This window comes from Haemaphysalis longicornis, unplaced genomic scaffold (assembly GCF_048455015.1).
Source record: "Haemaphysalis longicornis isolate Haplotype H1 unplaced genomic scaffold, Haemaphysalis longicornis Haplotype H1 scaffold_6, whole genome shotgun sequence".
NCBI lineage: Eukaryota > Metazoa > Arthropoda > Arachnida > Ixodida > Ixodidae > Haemaphysalis > Haemaphysalis longicornis.
In genome coordinates, this window is record NW_027526407.1 from 116,979,887 (window position 1) to 116,998,991 (window position 19,105).

General features: G+C 47.8%; 2 non-coding genes across 2 annotated transcripts; both read left to right on the forward strand.

The window, feature by feature from the left end:
- Window positions 1-2,935: 2,935 nt before the first annotated feature.
- Window positions 2,936-3,007, forward strand: Trnaa-ugc (transfer RNA alanine (anticodon UGC)). Its single transcript has one exon. It is a non-coding gene; the product is annotated as a tRNA-Ala (tRNA).
- Window positions 3,008-3,414: 407 nt separating this feature from the next.
- Window positions 3,415-3,487, forward strand: Trnak-uuu (transfer RNA lysine (anticodon UUU)). The gene has a single exon. It is a non-coding gene; the product is annotated as a tRNA-Lys (tRNA).
- The last annotated feature ends 15,618 nt before the right edge of the window (window positions 3,488-19,105 follow it).

The following is a 19,105-nucleotide window of genomic DNA, read 5'->3' on the forward strand; positions in this document are numbered from 1 at the left end:
GTTCTTCTATGTTGCCAACTATGCTTTTATTGACTAGAGATCCCACTCCCAGTTCTCTTCTGTCCTCTAGGGCCCGGTAACATAAGACGTGCCCATTTCTCAGCACCGTAAAGAATTCGCCTGCTCTCCTAACATCGCTAATCCCTATTACATCCCATTTAATGCCCTCTAATTGTTCGAACAACACCTCGAGACTCGCTTCGCTAGATAAGGTTCACGCGTTAAACGTTGCCAGGTTCAGATTTCATTGGCGGCCTGTCCGGATCCGGGGATTCTTAGCACCCTCTGCTGCGTCACAGGTCTGACCGCCGCCGTGGTCAGTTGCTTCGCAGCCGCTGGGGACTGAGGGCCGTGGGTAATTGGTGTATTCATGGGAGGTTGTGGCCGTTACTACACCAGGGTGGCCAATCCTGCTCTGGTGAGGGAGTGCATTGCCGGCAATGGTCGCAGAGGTCAGGCCGCACCCCAAGCCCCTTTGTGCAATTCCATCAATACGCGGATTTTTTTTCCGGTGGAAATTGTCCGGCACCAGGATTCGAACCACGGTCCTTCTGCACGCGAGGCGGATGCTCTACCTCTACGCCTGCTCTACGCCTGCGGATGCTCTACCTCACTGCATCGCTGCATCGCTTATCCGCACTTTCACTCCAAGGGCTTCACTTTCTCCTCACCCTCGCCAATGAGAACTCTCGGGGAGAGCAAAAGAGCGGGAAAGTAACAATAATATGTCGTAACTATACTACAGAAGGTGGGAAAAATGAAGAAAAGAGGAAGGGAGAGAGGAAATTTGTAATGGGAAGGAAATACAGCTGCGACAATTGATAGACAGAAAACAGACGGATAAATTTCAACCAATAGTGACCCAGGCGGGATCTCCGACTCCCGGGTCACTCGTTTGCAAATATACAGGCCGTCTTAATTCAGTCCAGCTTCCGCACCACATACGAGCGGGAGCAAAGAGAATCATCTTTTATACATACATTTCGGAGGTTTGCCGAAGGAATAAATGAGACCACAGGGAGACTGACTTCCTTTCGAAACTGATGTAACCTCCCTATGATCTTTTGTGGGAGGGCGAAACGAATAATCATGGAATATTGTTTGCCCCTATTTCTCTTTTCCTTTCTTTTTTCTCTTTTAGGGTCGTAGGACACATCCTCCGCCCCTGAATTGAGCCGCGTTGTGCCAGCACTTGTGAGATGAGGACGGGCGGGGGTGGGGAGAAGGGGCAGTGCGGGAAGGTCAGCGTGGCAACTGCCCCTCAGGCGGCGGTGAGGCAATAAATCCTTCTCCGTCTGTGGTGCTTTAAGAGGCGTCAATCGGTTTCTACGCACACTTTCCGGACCATTTCACTCAGACGGACCCGTACGAGCCTCCGCGCACTGGGGATTCACTGACCCGTTCTTCCAAGGCTGTCCACGAATGTTTTGTTTCCCGATATGCTTCCTTCGGCCACCTGGGGGCCATGTGGCACTTGTCTCTGTCTAAAGACGGTCTCAAACCGCCATAAACAAATGCTTTCTTTCGTTCTTTTTTACCATCGAACACCAGTAGGCAGAGATTTGCATGCTTCTATGCCATCCACAGCCTTTTCGTTCAGGCTTTCTAGCTTCGACTTTCCAAATGTCATGTATGTATATATATATATATATATATATATATATATATATATATATATATATATATATATATATACAGAAAGATAGGTCAGCAGTCTACAACGCCAAAGGAGGCATAGGGTGTGGTTAGGCTCTTTTCTTTTTCACTACAGTTAACTAAGTAAACATTTTTTTTAATTATACAGAAGAAAGAAAGAAAAACACGCGCCCAGAGTGGGGACCGAACCCACGCCTTTCGATTACATGTCGAATGCCTTACCAATTCGGCTATCTGGGCGACTGTGTTCTCCTTCGCTTTCTGGGCTATTTATATCTACTAGAAGTGCATCTGACGCGTGAGGGTGGTAGCCAGCGCCACTCTGAATACACTGGGAGAAGGGGACCTTCTTTTCCACCCCCGGGGCGTGACTCGAACGTCTACAGCCTGTCATGAGTGGGTTACTGGCGGGAAGCCCTCTTATGCTACCTGGGCATCAGGGGTGCCAGAACCGAGACCCTCGCTAGGCTTTCGCAGAATAATATAGTAAGGACATGAGGGGCTCGTTGAGGAAAATACAGAAAGATAGGTCAGCAGTCTACAACGCCAAAGGAGGCATAGGGGTGTGGTTAGGCTCTTTTCTTTTTCACTACAGTTAATTAAGTAAACATTTTTTTTAATTATACAGAAGAAAGAAAGAAAAACACGCGCCCAGAGTGGGGACCGAACCCACGCCTTTCGATTACATGTCGAATGCCTTACCAATTCGGCTATCTGGGCGACTGTGTTCTCCTTCACTTTCTGGGCTATTTATATCTACTAGAAGTGCATCTGACGCTTGAGGGTGGTAGCCAGCGCCGCTCTGACTACACGGGGAGAAGGGGACCTTCTTTTCAACCCCCGGGGCGTGGGTTCAGTCCCCACTCTGGGCGCGTGTTTTTCTTTCTTTCTTCTGTATAATTAAAAAAATGTTTACTTAATTAACTGTAGTGAAAAAGAAAAGAGCCTAACCACACCCCTATGCCTCCTTTGGCGTTGTAGACTGCTGACCTATCTTTCTGTATTTTCCTCAACGAGCCCCTCATTTCCTTACTATATTATTCTGCGAAAGCCTAGCGAGGGTCTCGGTTCTGGCAGCCTTGATGCCTAGGTAGCATAAGAGGGCTTCCCGCCAGTAACCCGCTCATGACAGGCTGTAGACGTTCGAGTCACGCCCCGGGGGTTGAAAAGAAGGTCCCCTTCTCCCCGTGTAGTCAGAGTGGCGCTGGCTACCACCCTCAAGCGTCAGATGCACTTCTAGTAGATATAAATAGCCCAGAAAGTGACGGAGAACACAGTTGCCCAGATAGCCGAATTGGTAAGGCATTCGACATGCAATCGAAAGGCGTGGGTTCGGTTCGCACTCTGGGCGCGTGTTTTTCTTTCTTTCTTGTGTATAATTAAAAAAATGTTTACTTAATTAACTGTAGTGAAAAAGAAAAGAGCCTAACCACACCCCTATGCCTCCTGTGGCGTTGTAGACTGCTGACCTATCTTTCTGAATTTTCCTCAACGAGCCCCTCATTTCCTTACTATATTATTCTGCGAAAGCCTAGCGAGGGTCTCGGTTCTGGCAGACTTGATGCCTAGGTAGCATAAGAGGGCTTCCCGCCAGTAACCCGCTCATGACAGGCTGTAGACGTTCGAGTCACGCCCCGGGGGTTGAAAAGAAGGTCCCCCTCTCCCCGTGTAGTCAGAGTGGTGCTGGCTACCAGCCTCAAGCGTCAGATGCACTTCTAGTATATATAAATAGCCCAGAAAGTGAAGGAGAACACAGTCGCCCAGATAGCCGAATTGGTAAGGCATTTCGACATTTAATCGAAAGGCGTGGGTTCGGTCCCCACTCTGGGCGCGTGTTTTTCTTTCTTTCTTCTGTATAATTAAAAAAAATGTTTACTTAAATAACTGAAGTGAAAAAGAAAAGAGCCCAACCACACCCCTATGCCTCCTTTGGCGTTGTAGACTGCTGACCTATCTTTCTGTATTTTCCTCAACGAGCCCCTCATTTCCTTACTATATTATTCTGCGAAAGCCTAGCGAGGGTCTTGGTTCTGGCAGCCTTGATGCCTAGGTAGCATAAGAGGGCTTCCCGCCAGTAACCCGCTCATGACAGGCTGTAGACGTTCGAGTCACGCCCCGGGGGTTGAAAAGAAGGTCCCCTTCCTCCCCGTGTAGTCAGAGTGGCGCTGGCTACCACCCTCAAGCGTCAGATGCACTTCTAGTAGATATAAATAGCCCAGAAAGTGACGGAGAACACAGTCGCCCAGATAGCCGAATTGGTAAGGCATTCGACATGTAATCGAAAGGCGTGGGTTCGGTCCCCACTCTGGGCGCGTGTTTTTCTTTCTTTCTTCTGTATAATTAAAAAAATGTTTACTTAATTAACTGTAGTGAAAAAGAAAAGAGCCTAACCACACCCCTATGCCTCCTTTGGCGTTGTAGACTGCTGACCTATCTTTCTGTATTTTCCTCAACGAGCCCCTCATTTCCTTACTATATTATTCTGCGAAAGCCTAGCGAGGGTCTCGGTTCTGGCAGCCTTGATGCCTAGGTAGCATAAGAGGGCTTCCCGCCAGTAACCCGCTCATGACAGGCTGTAGACGTTCGAGTCACGCCCAGGGGGTGGAAAAGAAGGTCCCCTTCTCCCCGTGTAGTCAGAGTGGGGCTGGCTACCACCCTCAAGCGTCAGATGCACTTCTAGTAGATATAAATAGCCCAGAAAGTGAAGGAGAACACAGTCGCCCAGATAGCCGAATTGGTAAGGCATTCGACATGTAATCGAAAGGCGTGGGTTCGGTCCCCACTCTGGGCGCGTGTTTTTCTTTCTTTCTTCTGTATAATTAAAAAAAATGTTTACTTAATTAACTGTAGTGAAAAAGAAAAGAGCCTAACCACACCCCTATGCCTCCTTTGGCGTTGTAGACTGCTGACCTATCTTTCTGTATTTTGCTCAACGAGCCCCTCATTTCCTTACTATATATATATATATATATATAGAAATAAGAGTTGGCAGTCAAGAAAACCTCGGAAAGCAAAGAGGAGAATATGGTAGGTTATTGAAACAGATAAATAATTTGGAAAGAAAGAAAGTGGAGAAAACGTGCCCGCCATGTGGTATCCGAACCCACGACCTCCAGAATACTGCTCTGGTGCGATAACCACAACGATAACCAAAACACATTTCGACAGGGAAGCCTGCGAATCTTATCTGCTCCACAAATATAACACTCTCACAAGAGGTATCAATGAGTCTCCGGGAAGGCTGCCGTGCCTTCAAACCTAGACCTTGCAGCGGCACGTATCGCATGGTACCACTTCTCAAGCGTTGGATGGTTCATCGTGGTCAGCAGGTTACTTTTCCGTATGCTTTAATGCTTCTCATGCACGAAATCTTGCTGTATCCCATCATTACACTTTCCAAGCACTATTCGGTCTAGTGCTGTGAGTAAGTCATTTTCTCCGTATGCTTCATTGCTCTTTTGCCCGAAAATTCCACTTTGTAAGCTATTTTTGTTCACTGCTATGGTTCCCCGTGTTTTACGATTTGTACGCGTGTATTCTTTGTTTGTTCTTTCGTTTGTCAGTTTGTTTAAAGAATGCTGTGTGCGAATTCATACTGCCATTGATGACTAGCTACGAAGTGTCATTTTTTACGCGATCACTGGAGATTGGTTCTCGTACGTGCGTCACATCTTTTTTTTTTACTTTTTTCATAATGTGCAAGCCATTATTACTTGCAAAAATATCAAACGTAAGCTAACAATCTGTTGTATCTATCCATTTCATGTCATGAGCCGGGGGCTCGTTCAACTGCTTTTTTCTGTGTGCTGTTTCTTTGCTTATTTCCTGCCTTGTGTGTCATTTCTCAAAATCCTCGCACAAGCTGCGCTCTTCTTGGGTGGCTCACGCACACCTCTGTCCGCGTCGGCGCCCATCAAGGGGTCGTCATTGTCCGCCTTGTGCCCGGGACGCGGGCCGCGGATAAGCCATTTTTGGCTATTAGCTGGTCTCCTCGGGAAGCGGCGGCATTTTCCTTTGAGGACGCGGACCCCTCGCTAATCCGCCCGCCTGCTTTCTTGAACTTCAACGTCGCATTCTGCCATTTTGCGTTCCCCAGTGTCTGCATGACTAATTGTCGATTCTACGCTTCCGTCTTATGCGGCAGGTTGTTTCCGCTCCTTTGGAGTGAGATGCCCAGTACCCCTTCCTTATTTGTTTACTTTTCTTAATATCGCTGTGCGTGGGTGGGTGGTGGCTGAAGGAAACACGCTTCCTAAGTGCCTCGCTTCTGCTTTTCGCCGCGTTGTATACCTGCGCGCCCAGTCGTGCAGTACGTTTCTTTCCACTTTTTTCTTGCTGTACTTCCTTCTTGTACACTTTGGAAATCATGTGTCCACGTGCTCACAGCGCTCCCTACGAGCCTACATATACCCTGTATTCGACCCTTGTACTTCACTTGAAAAAGGCTGGATCCCAGCCGAAACGTCGTATTAAATATTGTTATGTTGTTCGTGGTGACTTATTTAATGGATATATATATATATATATATATATATATATATATATATATATACACATATAAACATATGCACCCAGACGCGGCACGCCGCTTTTTTCTGTAGACGCACATTGGTTGCACTTAGTGCGTCTATTTTCTGTCTATCCATGCCGGAACTGTGCCTCCTTCCTATGTACAACTTTCATCTCTCCCTTCCTCTTTTCTTCCTTTTTCCCACCTTCTGTAGTATAGTACGACATATTATTGTTACTCTGCCGGGGTTTTACTCTCCCAGAGAGTTCTCATTGGCGAGGGGGAGGGGCAAGGAAACCCTCGGAGGCAAATTGTGTACAAGCGTTTTTCTGTCTATTCAAAGATAACCCCCGAAGAAGAAAGGTCAGCCTTTCGAAACTGTTTGGAACAATAAAACCCTTGTTCAGTGTTCTCGAAGTTCTCGAATGTTTGACGTATATATATTGTTACGAGATGGATTTATTTACAGTGAGGTTGGACGGTGAAGGACGAGCGTAGATGGTAGAGCGGTCCGTGAATGATGGGGCCAAGCGGGAGTGCGACCTCGTTCTCTTCTTTCTCCAACTACGGTGATGAGGCTGGCATGGTTGCAACCCCTGGCGTGTAATATTGGCGTAACAATATATATATATATATATATATATATATATAATATTGAAAGGGGGTTTATTTGCCGGTAGATGCAGATGGTACCAGAGGTTCAGAACCGCAGAGAGCGAGAGAGACGACAAACGATCACACCCAAAGCCGCGCAGACCGAGCCTCTTCTTTGTTCACACGTATGGTTGGTTGTCTGCTAGCAACATGGCGATTTGCGATGGCACATAGCCATTACAAGGGACTGTCCGCAGTTCCTAATTATGGCAGCCCGCGTTTCCTCATTACAACTGCCCCCCGGGGAACAAAGCGCCATCCTGGCACCTCACGGGGCACACGACACTAGGGGATCATAATACGGCTTCAAGCACTGGACATGAACAGTCTCCCTCACGCAGCGACGGAGGTCTGAGGAAGGTGTCATGGCCTCTAGGACGTACTTCACCGGCGACGTCCGTTCGAGGACACGGTAGGGTCCGTGAAACCGAGAAAGAAGCTTGCTACACAATCATGGTGTGGTGGAGGGAATCCACAGCCACACCAGAGATCCTGGAGAATACGTGGGGTGGGTAGCTGTGTTGTCGTGCCGAGATTTTTGCTGCAACTGATCTTGAGTCGTAAAGGACCTTGCAAGCTGGCGGCATTCTTTCGCGTACTTGGCAGCTTCAGAAGCTGGGGAGCACTCGTAGTGATCCGGTCGGTAGGGGAGAACCGTATCAAAGGTGCATGACGCCTCGCGACCATACAGGAGGAAAAACGTCGGGAAACCTGTAGTGGCCTGAATGGCTGTATTGTAAGCATAAGTCACGTAGGGCAGCACAAGTCCCAGTCGTCGTGATCCGCTGAGATATACATCGACAGCATGTCGCGGAGGGTGCGGTTGAAGCGCTCAGTGAGGCCGTTTGTCTGCGGATGGTACGCTGTACTTGTGCGATGTACAACACGGCATTTAGCGAGGAGGGCACGAATAACGCCCGACAGGAACACACGTCCCCTGTCGCTGAGGAGCTCCCGAGGAGCTCTCCCGCACTTGCAGCCCATCCCAGGTACGTTACCCCGTCCTGGAGCAACCTTGACCGTGGCCTTGTAAATACGACCCATCCTTTCTCTCTCCGTCTCTCCTTTGTCTCTTTTTTTTGTTGTCGTTGATGTTGTAACAGAGGCTTAGCCCAACTGCATGCATCCTCTCCGTTTTCGAAACATCTTCCGATCTTTATCACAGTTTTCTGCAAACCGATATAAGAAATGTGTTCCAAATATCTGTGACAGCAAAATCATGTAACTGTACTCTGATGAAGGCCAGTCCCGTTGCCGCTACGTAGGTAAACGATCTTTGTTATTGTTCTTGCTGTGTATCCGACTCTTTACCTATACTATATATATATATATATATATATATATATATATATATAAAGGCGAAGAAACGTCATTCGGCACTATAAAATCTTTAAAAATGACCCGAATAGCACTAACAATTAGGACTGCGACCTTGATATGTGTCCTTACTGAGTCCCTCGACCCGTATCTTTCTGTTCTGCTATCTATCTATCTATCTATCTATCTATCTATCTATCTATCTATCTATCTATCTATCTATCTGTCTGTCTGTCTGTCTGTCTATCTGTCTTTCTCTCTCTCTCTCTATATATATATATATATGTACGTATAAACGTGTGGGTGTGTGCGCGCGTGTGCTCGTGCGTGCGTGTGTGTCTGCGTGCGTGCGCGTGCATGTGCGTGCGCGTGTGTGTGCGTGCGCGTGTGTGTGTGCGTGGGTGCGTGTGTTTATTTCCTTTAAACACTAGTCGCTCTGTGGTTACGGCTTATGCAGTTCAGAATTGTGCACTGAAAAAAAAAACAATATAACAGATTTGAAAAGACAATGGCAGGCGCCGCTTGTTTAATATACACGTTACAATTGGTATTACGCAAATTGAAAAAATGTTGCAGAGTCACCTACGTTTGTGTCCTAAGATCTAAGGTGCGACAGCGATACTTCGACTCCCACGGAGCGTTTGTGTACGCGGCTGCTGCATTTCCGGTCCGTGCTTCACGTGGACGAAAGGTTATTGAAAAGAGAGACTAGCAACTCCGGTTTTTATTCGCCGTTTCCGAGCAAAGACAGAGGCTCTCTGCGCTACTGGGGCTTAAAATGTGAGCGTGAAAGGTTGCAAATGCGAGTCGTTGGTAAGTTTGAGCGAGGAGGAGTCATTCTCAGTGTATAAGAATGTTTATTGAGTGATGTCTAGGCCGGGCGGAACAATTTTGCGTTTTTCAAAGAGAGAGAAAAACGAGAGATCTTTGTGTAGGAAGAATGAATTGTGGCTGACGAAAACGGGGTAAACAGAGTACAGGGACCCCAAAGGTGATTCCCTTGTCTACGACACCAGATACAGCAGCTGCTTTCCTTGCCCTCTCAATCAGCTGGCCGTGATGGTGAGGCCACGAGCTGATCATATCTGCCCTCCCATGGTTTGGAGAAGTGCAATATATTATGTTTGAGTTGCCCAGACCCTGGCCATTACTTTGATTATGGCTTGGTGTTCCTAGGCATGTGCTCGTAGGCATGAGATGGGGATTCCTTCCTAATGTTTTTCAGAGAGGGCAGTGTGGTCGTCCTGGTCCAAAAAAGCAAGGTAACTGAGTTCGTGTGCCTCTTGCATAGTGCGTCGTTGGCTTTCAGACTATTTGTTCCGGCTGTACAGGTGGCATTCTTACCTTTCTGCATTTTGGATAGGAATATCTGACTGAAGCTCTTGGTAATCAGCCACCAGAAAACAATATATTATTCTTTGTGAGTCTTTATGATGTTATGCTTTTTTTTGGCATTTCTGCTATTGGGATTTTAAAGAGAATGGCTCCAACTCCCACTTATTTGTTCGTGTATGTTGGAGGGTTATGCAGTCCCAAAGATTGCCTGAGTAGTAAACTAAGACAATTGGGGCCTCGTGCTTTCGTACGCCCGGGAGTCGGTGTATGCTGTGGTCTCATGATATTAAAACTTTTCCCGAATGAACTTGAGCTTGCCATACCGCCCCTTGTTGCGTAGGATTGTATTCATATTTCTGGTAAAGGAGAATTTTTATGCGGAGTCGGCGGATCGGCGCCATGTCTATCATGGCGTGCAGTGGTTTCCTTTCAAAGCGGTGGGGGTGCCTTTTTTTCATTTCTGTTTATGGGTGCCTGCTTCGTTCCAAAGGGGTATGATGGTGCCTTCCGATTTTGTTTTTACATCCGCTTTCTTGGTGCCCGGAGAGTGCATTGTTTCTCTGATTTCTTGAAATGCGTTAGGAAGAGAAAAGTTGAGTACCTGTTCTTCGTCATTATAACCGACACGCTATTTAGAACGACTGCAGCATGAAGGCATCTTTTGCTGACCTTGACCCGCTGTTGTCCTGCGCTTCCTGAGTCCATTCTTCGCTCTGATAACTGTTATTTCATCCCTCCATCGAGTGCATGGCCGCCCTCTTCTTCTAGACCCGTCTATGCATGTTCATCCTATTACCCTGGTTGTCCGCCTTTTGTTAGTTCGTCTCATGATCGAAATTGCGAGGGTGAGAACTGTCTTATATGATGTCCTAATCATGTTTCTTTCAGGTTGTCTGGTGTGGGTAAATATATGGTACGGCAGGCTCTGCAATATTCTAGTCTATATCATTGCTTGCATAAGTCTTGTCGTTGCTTTTCTCTTTTTCGTGCTCTTTCTGGGTTGGACATTTTTCCTGTCGGCAATAATTGGTTAAAGCTTTTCTGTTTTTGGGCGATTGTGATTTGGGAACTACCCGCTTGTCTAGAACCCCACCGAGCATACTTACGTGGCTGTTCTCTGGGACGATATTCGCATAAATTTTTAGGGTGATCTTTAACTTGACCGCGTGGCGCCATCTGTCGTTTGCCAAACCGAGCTTTCAGCGGAGACATAACCGTAAAAATATCGAAAAGTTTTTGATAACTTATGTGATTAGACGCTATATAGTGGGCTTTATTTTAGCTATTTCCGGGTTATTATTTAGGCCTTCCTTGATTTTCGAGAGACCGGCGTTAATCCTTTGTCCCTGTTTTAATCAGGTCAGCCACTGTTGGTGCCGGCGTTTGACCCAGTGGAAAGCACAACGCGGTGGCTAAGTGGGTAAAGCTTTGCGCGGCTACCCAAGGCCGCAGGTTCAGTTTCCGGCCGTGGCCGTCGTTCTTCTGATGGAAGCAGAAAACAGAAAAGCTAGTTTGTCGACATTACGGTGAGATTTAAAGATGCTAAAGTGTTCAAAATTCTTCCAAAGGCTTCCACTACGATATTCCTCGTAGCCCGCGAATAGCCTCGGGGCATGAATAACCAGAAATTTATATTTTTGATCTTCTGGTGGGTACCCGGTTTGATGTAATGACGTAAGCTGCGGGCACGGCTGGAAACCGTGTCTGCCGAGCACGCTACCACCGACTGGGCAAAGAACAAACTTCACCGCACAGGCGCAGCACCCGGTGAAAACGCGCGTCGTTTCTGTAGTATCCGGCGTTGTATCCTTGTCTTCCTTTTGAAACTTCTGTTGCCGTAGCGACACATCACAGGTTCAGCGAAGCCCTCGAATCTGGCTGTCTAAGTCGTAACTTCGGGGTGGCAGCGGTGACGTATTTCTGTGGATGCCTGACGAGCACGGCTGACAGCGGACGGCCAGGAGCCACGGGGGAATCGAAAAATGAGCCTAATAACGCTATGGCGTTAATAACAGTTCAATGGGTTTACACGAAGAGACTAGAAAACGCGAGAGAGTACCGGGGTAATTTTGAACTGCACCGACATTTTGCCCTAGCGCAGTACCGGATAATAAGCATATGCTAGCGGACAAGGCCCACCTCGCCAGAATGCCCCAACGTATCCTTGACTGAGGACATCCCCCCCTTGTAGGGAGCCCGAAGATCTCGGTTGTTATTAAGTAAAGTTTATCCACATCACAATATTGCTCACGCTATTGTTCTCCCATTCTCCATATGGATATTTATCTGCTTATTTGCCAAATTATGTCTTATATTTTATACAATTTCAATCAAAAAATGCCCTATATTTTTCGCCGTCGGAGCTCCGCCACTAACGTCGTTCTTGACGTTTTGCAATGCCATTTGCAGCTACGACACGAACTATCAATGATAGCGGATATTCTCTCGCGTGCCAAATTGAAGGTCGTTTCAATGGCGGGAATGCGAGTGCACTAAATTACATTTGCGAAAGTGTGCCCTCCAGACTACAGCCTTCAGTGGACGAGTGGACGGAGCCTCGACGGGGCTCTTCCAGAATAGGACCCCTCTTTTCTCCTCAATTTTTTACATAATTTTTATCTTTCTCTCTCGCGGTGCCGGTCAGCTTCCACCTTGCTGACAAGGAAGCCGAAGTAACGTAACAAAAATGGGTTACTTCCATTCACTCCAGCAAAGTCCGATATTTCGGGTGTGGCGATGCAACACTCCCATCGGCGAAACAAAATTCCTGATCGCATAAACTAGACTATGCGAACATAAGAAGTTATTTTCGAGCGATTCCCTTCGTAGGTCACATTTGTAAATGTCACATTTGTAAATGCGAAGCTGACTGAAACGGAACCCAAACTAGGCAGTCTGCGGTGGGTGGAACGATTTGCTTGTGATGAGGCGTCCGCTGGTACTGTACTACAGTGCGGATGCAGCCGATGGGGTGAACTTCCTCGGGAACAGAAGATCCCTTCCCGCTGAGTTCGCCATCGGACGCACTCCTCCCAGCGTGCGTCATTCATCCACAACCCCTCAACACCACACGCTTCACGTGCCCCCAGAGCCATTTTGCCGCCGATTTTCTAACCATCGGAGAAGGCTGCTGGAGATTCCCCTGCTACGTCTTGGACTGCCTTTGACTGTACCGGTGCTTTTGTCGTTTGGAGGGACTAGGCTGGGCCGATGCCATAGGGACGTGTACAACACCATCCCCTGCTTCATTTCGGAGACAGCTCGTCTGCAGTATTAAAAACATTCCGATTAGGCTGACTTTTACTATAGTTTTCCTACTCCTCTCTCTGTTGTTTTTTTTTTCGTGTTTTCTCTCTCTCTTTCTCTCGTTAACCTGGACGAAATTCTTTCTTCTCTTAACATAACTCTTCTTGGCCAATCCCCCTAAGTGGCTATGCGCCATTTTTCGGGCCACCACCACCACCATGGCTTATATCCTTTCACGCAGGCGTTCTCTCTGGCGCCTCGCTTATATGGGTGCCGAGGCGCGCATGCTCGGCTACCAGCTCCGCGAACGGTCACCGACAGGCGCTCAGTCAGTTCCACGCACCCCATAGGCACCCGCACCTGTATACGGCGCACATAACTTCCCTTTCCCAAAGGCCGGCTCACCTACAGAAGAGACGGAACAGAAAAAGAAAAAAAATCATGCATCCTCCGTCGACAATGGTTGAACGCGAAGCTTTTTCGTGGGCAATTTTTTTAGGCCTGAGTTTTTTCTTTGGGTCGCAGAAGAGTTGGACTTTGACTCGTTGAGTTTGGTCTTTGGGTCGCAGAAGTGTTGGGCTTTGACTCGTTGAGCTCTGACTTTGACTCACAAGCAGTGTAAACTTTGGATGGCAGCGGCTTTGAATTTGACACTTCGCTATTCGGTTCGATTTATCGATTATGAGGTTTAACGAGCTTACACTATACAGGCGGTGAGGCGCGCCGTAGCAAAGGCTCCGGAATAATTTGATTATCTGCGCCGAAGTCTAGAAGAACTCATGGGCATTTTCGCGTTTCGCCTCCATGAGAAAAGTGGCGGCGCTGCAGAATGTCATTTGATTCCGCCAAAAGAAAGCTTCGCTTTCAACCATACTCGTCGTTCGACGTAGGGGTGCATGATTTCTCTAATTTTCACAGCCAAGCTGTATATGGCTAGGATCCAGCAGATCGTATTCGGTAAGAAAGCGATGTAGACAAGAATCGCTAGCATGAATACCGACACGTCGTGGAGCCCACTCAAATCCCCGGCATCGTAAAACTGCGCGCCACACCCCCTGCTCATGGAAAAAATTATATAAAGTTAAAACGGTCCCAGGGCCTTCATATTTAACTACAAGACGGCTACATTTCCTTTAAGACATTGGTTGGTGATTACGATATTCCCTAATGCGATACTTGGGCGCAGCTGTTCGGGCAGCTCGTTTAGCAGCAGCGGCAGACGACGCAGTTCCACCGCAGTTCCACCAGTTACGTCGATTATTGCTCAGGAAGAACTGGCTGAGAGCGCATGTGTGTGTACCACAACAGCCGCTGCAGATGCGCACGACCAGTTGCGTCACTCGCAGTTCAGCACTTACTCCTGATAGCTGCACTGCGCTGGGGCAGCAATCACTCATGGCTTCCATCGAGCAGCCGTGCTCGTGGGTTCGCTCGATGGTGAACCTCTGTGGCGGTGGCGGGAAGTGTGTCTTAGGAAGGGACCGCGAACTGCGTCTTAGGCCGGGTTCAGAGTGTCGTTGCATTTGTCGTTGCAACTGTCGTAATATCTTTAAATAATGACGTCAGTTGACGTTTCAGCCAACCGAACTGCGTGAAACGCTGTTTTTTTACGTCCATAGCGCACGATACTGCTGTTACGGCGGTGGTCTGAACATAGCATGAACCGAACGCACATCATTGTCACGCGAATGCCCCCCTCACGTTTTCGCTAAGCGACGAAGCATACTGCCACTCCCTTTCTCCACCTCACACTTTCGGAGAGCTCTGGCTCACGCCGCCACAGCGAACCGCCCCCCCCCCCCACCCTCCTAATTTCGCGATATTCTCCTCGTTTTGCTTTATTTCACTCGTCGGCCTTCCCATCGTTCGCTCGGTCACGACGACGCAGACCCGGCTGAGATAAGGACGGGCGTCAAAAGGCTGCGCCCTGAAATGTCTTCTTAGCAATTCAATTCTGTTACGAGGTGAATCAGACTTGAAGGAGATCGTTGTAAGCTTTATCTTTGTAAGATGGCTTTCCGACATCGAGAGTTGCACAGCGAAGTGTGGTTTTTTTTAAAGACGATAATCTTTCTTGGGCTACGTAAACCCAGAAATTTTTGGCTGTCTGTATTGTATGTCTGTCCGTCTGTCTGCCTGCGACTCGATTCAGCCACCCGGCCAAACTAAAACAATGCCGGCGCAATAGTCTTATATAGTCACAACTAAATCTACCCGTCTAAGTCCGTTGTAATATTCATACCTGTCAACATTGTTGAAGAAGAACAAGACATTACGCAAATATAAGAGAACAAATTAATACAGAAGTGATGTTAACAGTTTTCCTTTATAAAAAATCATACATGCTTCACTTTGGCGAAATTAAATACTTCCTCAACTCCAGAAAAAAATTCACTTTGACGTCACCTGCTGTCGCCCGCGCCACTATAGCTTCTTGCGGCATTTTAAGGAATCAACCGGAAACAGTTACGAAAGGTTCCACTAGCTGTCGCCCGCGCCACTATAGCTTCTTGCGGCATTTTAAGGAATCAACCGGAAACAGTTACGAAAGGTTCCACTAGCTGTCGCCCGCGCCACTATAGCTTCTTGCGGCATTTTAAGGAATCAACCAGCAACAGTTACGAAAGGTTCCACTAGATAGGTCCCACGTTCTGCTTGCAACGCACGTGGAGTAGGGAAACGCGGTTTTATAAACGTTAGAGTAGGGCGCCGCGATTCACGCGCGTCTTCGCCGTACGGCAGCGTTGGCATCGAGACACCCGGTTTGGAGCAGTGGAACGCGGGAAATTTAAAATGATTTAAGCAAACCTTTGCCGTCTTTACCTTCGGACTAGCGCGACGCAAGAGGAACAACGTTACAGGTGAGCGGGAAAGCGAACAGAGGCATTACTCGGCAAAAATCAATAAAGAGTATCGTCTTTTGACGACATTTGTAACGAAAGAAGCAGATACGCGGCCATTTTTTTTCTTACTTCTTCTGTACTTGTTCTTCCGCCCTGTTATCTATAGGGAATTTTTTACCATCCCCTACCCATTCCCCCGCCGAGTAGCATGTCAGTGTAGAGATTCTGGCAAACCTCTCGGCTTTCTTCTTTATTAAAGAGCTTTCTCTCTCTCTCTCTCAGCGAATCGCGTCAATCTTCGGAGAGAATAGCATTACAGAAAGTGGCTCTAACGCTTGTTTTACTGAAGCTACACCGAAACAAATTGTATGACAATTAGCCACTAAGACTACTCTAACCCAACGCCAGGTTTTATATAGTTTTCAAAATTACAAGGTTCACAGTGAAGTTGCATACATTGTGGAATTCTAGTCCGCTGTCACTACGTAGGGAAACGGACAGCACCATGTTTGCGACCGGAACAAAACTCTCCTTCATCAAAAGTTCATTCCGTTGATAACCCAGGAACTATGCTCAATCGCAAATTACAAAGAAACGTGTTTTGCTTCGTGCACGTGCACCCCTTTGACTACTGCCCAGTCAAAGCTCACTTTGAGGCTCGGCACCGCAACTTTGCTGGTCATCCTTCTTCACAGAGTGGAAGGGCACTAAATTTTTTCTTGCTAAATTCGTTTCCATTTTTTGTACACTTCTTTCCGTTACACAAGAGCGTGGACCTGCGGTTGGGGAATCTCCTTGTCATGGCGGGATGTGGCGAAGTAAGCGAGAGTAGTGACATGTGCAGAACGATCCCACCAGCGCAACAGTCCTCTTTTAGGCTGTTCGCGCAAACGCAGCTCAACACCTTTCCGGAAGTAATCAGCCCGCTGTCTACATTTCATGGCGCGACATCTATTTCTCGGCGCCTTGTTCACGGCTTTCGCCGAAGCCACACTAAAATGTTTCAAGGTCAGCTAGCGTGAGTGTCGACAAATGTTAGCACGAATAAAAAATCACGCTCAAAAATCACGCTTTCTAAGCATGGCGAGCAGGATGCGTATGTTGCGAAGCGTGAATAAAGGATATTTTGCACGCTTGTTTTAGGCGTGGTGACCTAACCAGCAAAGCGCTTACGCTTGTCATCCATGACTAGCGGCCTTTGTAACGCATATGAAAGGTTAAAAAAAGGATTTCGGCTTACTTTATATGACACTCTCCAGCTGTGTATAAGACGCCTCTCTGACCGCCAGAAATCGTTCAAAAAGAAAGATGAAGAAAGATAATATTTGTGGTGGCATATTTATTGGTTGCTGCTTTAAGCTAGCCTGACCATAATTACTGCACGGCAAATATTTCCTTCAGTGTGCTTTCTTTTTGAATAACTCCTGATGTTCAGACAGGCGTTCTATACACAGCTGGAGAATACCTCGTCAAGTAAGTACAAATGCGTTTTGCATTTTTTTCCCTTCACGCAGCGTTATAAATGTGGGCAGTCACGGATAGACAAGCCTGACGTTGTGATTGCGGCGTTAATTCTTGGTTACACACTGCCCTATTTAGCAGTGTTAGCAGAATAGGGAGCTTTAGATTGCCTATAAACGATGGCTGTGATAAACGCAAGCGCTGTTGAAGACAGCGCAAGAGAAACGTTTTCAAACCATCTTTTATAAGTGCACCTAGCGAATCCCATACAATTAAGCCCATGACGTGCATTCTGTCTGAGCAATTATTTGTACGGTTGTCCAGAAAAATTAAGTGCGGTATTCTGTGAGGATTGTTGTGAAGGTTGAAATTTTTAATAAAGCTAAAGAACAACAAACTACAAGAAAAAAATAAAAAAAAATAAATCATCTTCCCGTAGGGGAACCCTGAGTAGTATGCGAAGCAGGCATGGGGTCGATTCAAGTGCCCAGTAGTTTTCAGTTTTTCGTTTCCGTGAGGTTGAGGTATGTAGCTACCGTTATATTTACCGTTTGGTTTCCATGGTAGAGAGAGAGGATAAACATATTTAATTTGGAGCTTAATGGTGCAGGATTGTGAGAGAATCACCGGTGGGGGGCGTCCGCTAGTCCGGGATGCCCTGGTCCTTGCTGGCTGCTCGTGCCCTCTCTATCAGCATGCGCTGGGTCGAGAGGTCCGAGCTGCACAGCCGGTCCACCCACTGCTCGTACGTGGGACGGGGATTGGGTGTGAGGGATGGGGATTGTTGGCACTCCCAGACCAGATGGTACAGAGTGCCTGGTTGGGGGCAAAAGTTGCAGGTACTATAATGCTGGGTGGGGTAGATATGGTGGAGGAGGGTACAGTGCGGGTAGGAGTTGGTCTGTAGCCGGCGGAGTGTGGTCGCTTCGGCTCTGGAAAGGTGGTAGTTGGGTGGAGGGAACTGCTGGCGCTCGTGTCTGAAGTGAGCGAGAATGTCCGCGTAGCCATTCAGTGTGTGGTGGGCCTTCTCCGTGTCTTGGCTCTCTTCGGAAATGGCCCGGAGGGTGTGTACGCGGGCAGCAGCGTGTGCCGCCTCATTTCCGTCGAGAGACTCGTGTCCAGGGGCCCAAGCGATACTACCACACTTTTCACTTACCGGAACTACGAAATGGGAAATCGCGTTGATCCCATGGCTGTTTCGCATACTACTCAGGGTTGCCCTACGGGAAGATGGTGTAAATTTATTGGAGGGGGGTGGGGAATGTTAGAGTAGAGAGGCATTAAAGAGAAAGAGAGAGAGAGAGAAAGAGAGAAACGTTGTACGTGGTATGGGTTTGACTTTATTTAACTATTATCATCATCATGTTCAACGCAGGTGACGTCTAGCTCTGGTTGGCGTGCCGCTTTGATTATGACCGCCTAATGGTCTGTGAAATGTACAGTCAAGGGTGGTTGTAGTGGATGAACCCTAAAGTTGCTGAAGATGAGGTCAATGCACGTTCCCCGGATGGTTGTGGGCTGTTGTAATCACGGCCCGCCGACGCTCGCCGACGCACGCCGCTGCCGACGACGATGAAACGTCGCAGGTGCGTGAAGCGTGTTGGTCTCGTGCCGGCCAAGGAAGACACCGGCAACACTGTCGCTCCAGGAGTCCTTAAAAGGGAAGCCGGCTCATCTCATGCCGGCCCAGGAAGACACCGGCAACACTGTCGCTCCAGGAGCCGGGACCGGGCGTTCTGCAAGCTGAGCATGCGCAGTGGGGGTGTGGACGGCGCAACAGCGACAACGACAATGGAGGGACGTAGCGGCTACCTTGAGATGCTCCGCATCTAAAATTATAAATTTCAGTGAAACGTTTTTATTCACAATAACTTGCAACAATGCTTCCATACAGAGAAATCCGAAAAAGAAAGGCAGCCACTACAAAATAGCCTCTACATGAACTCTTGATGCCGCTTTAAAGCAGCGCGTGAACGTTACTATATACTGAACTCACACCAAGTGTTGTTTCATCAGCAAATCGCGTAGCGCATTGGGGGCCGATAGAAATCCGTGAACCATTCCGTGTAACTACTACCCGAAT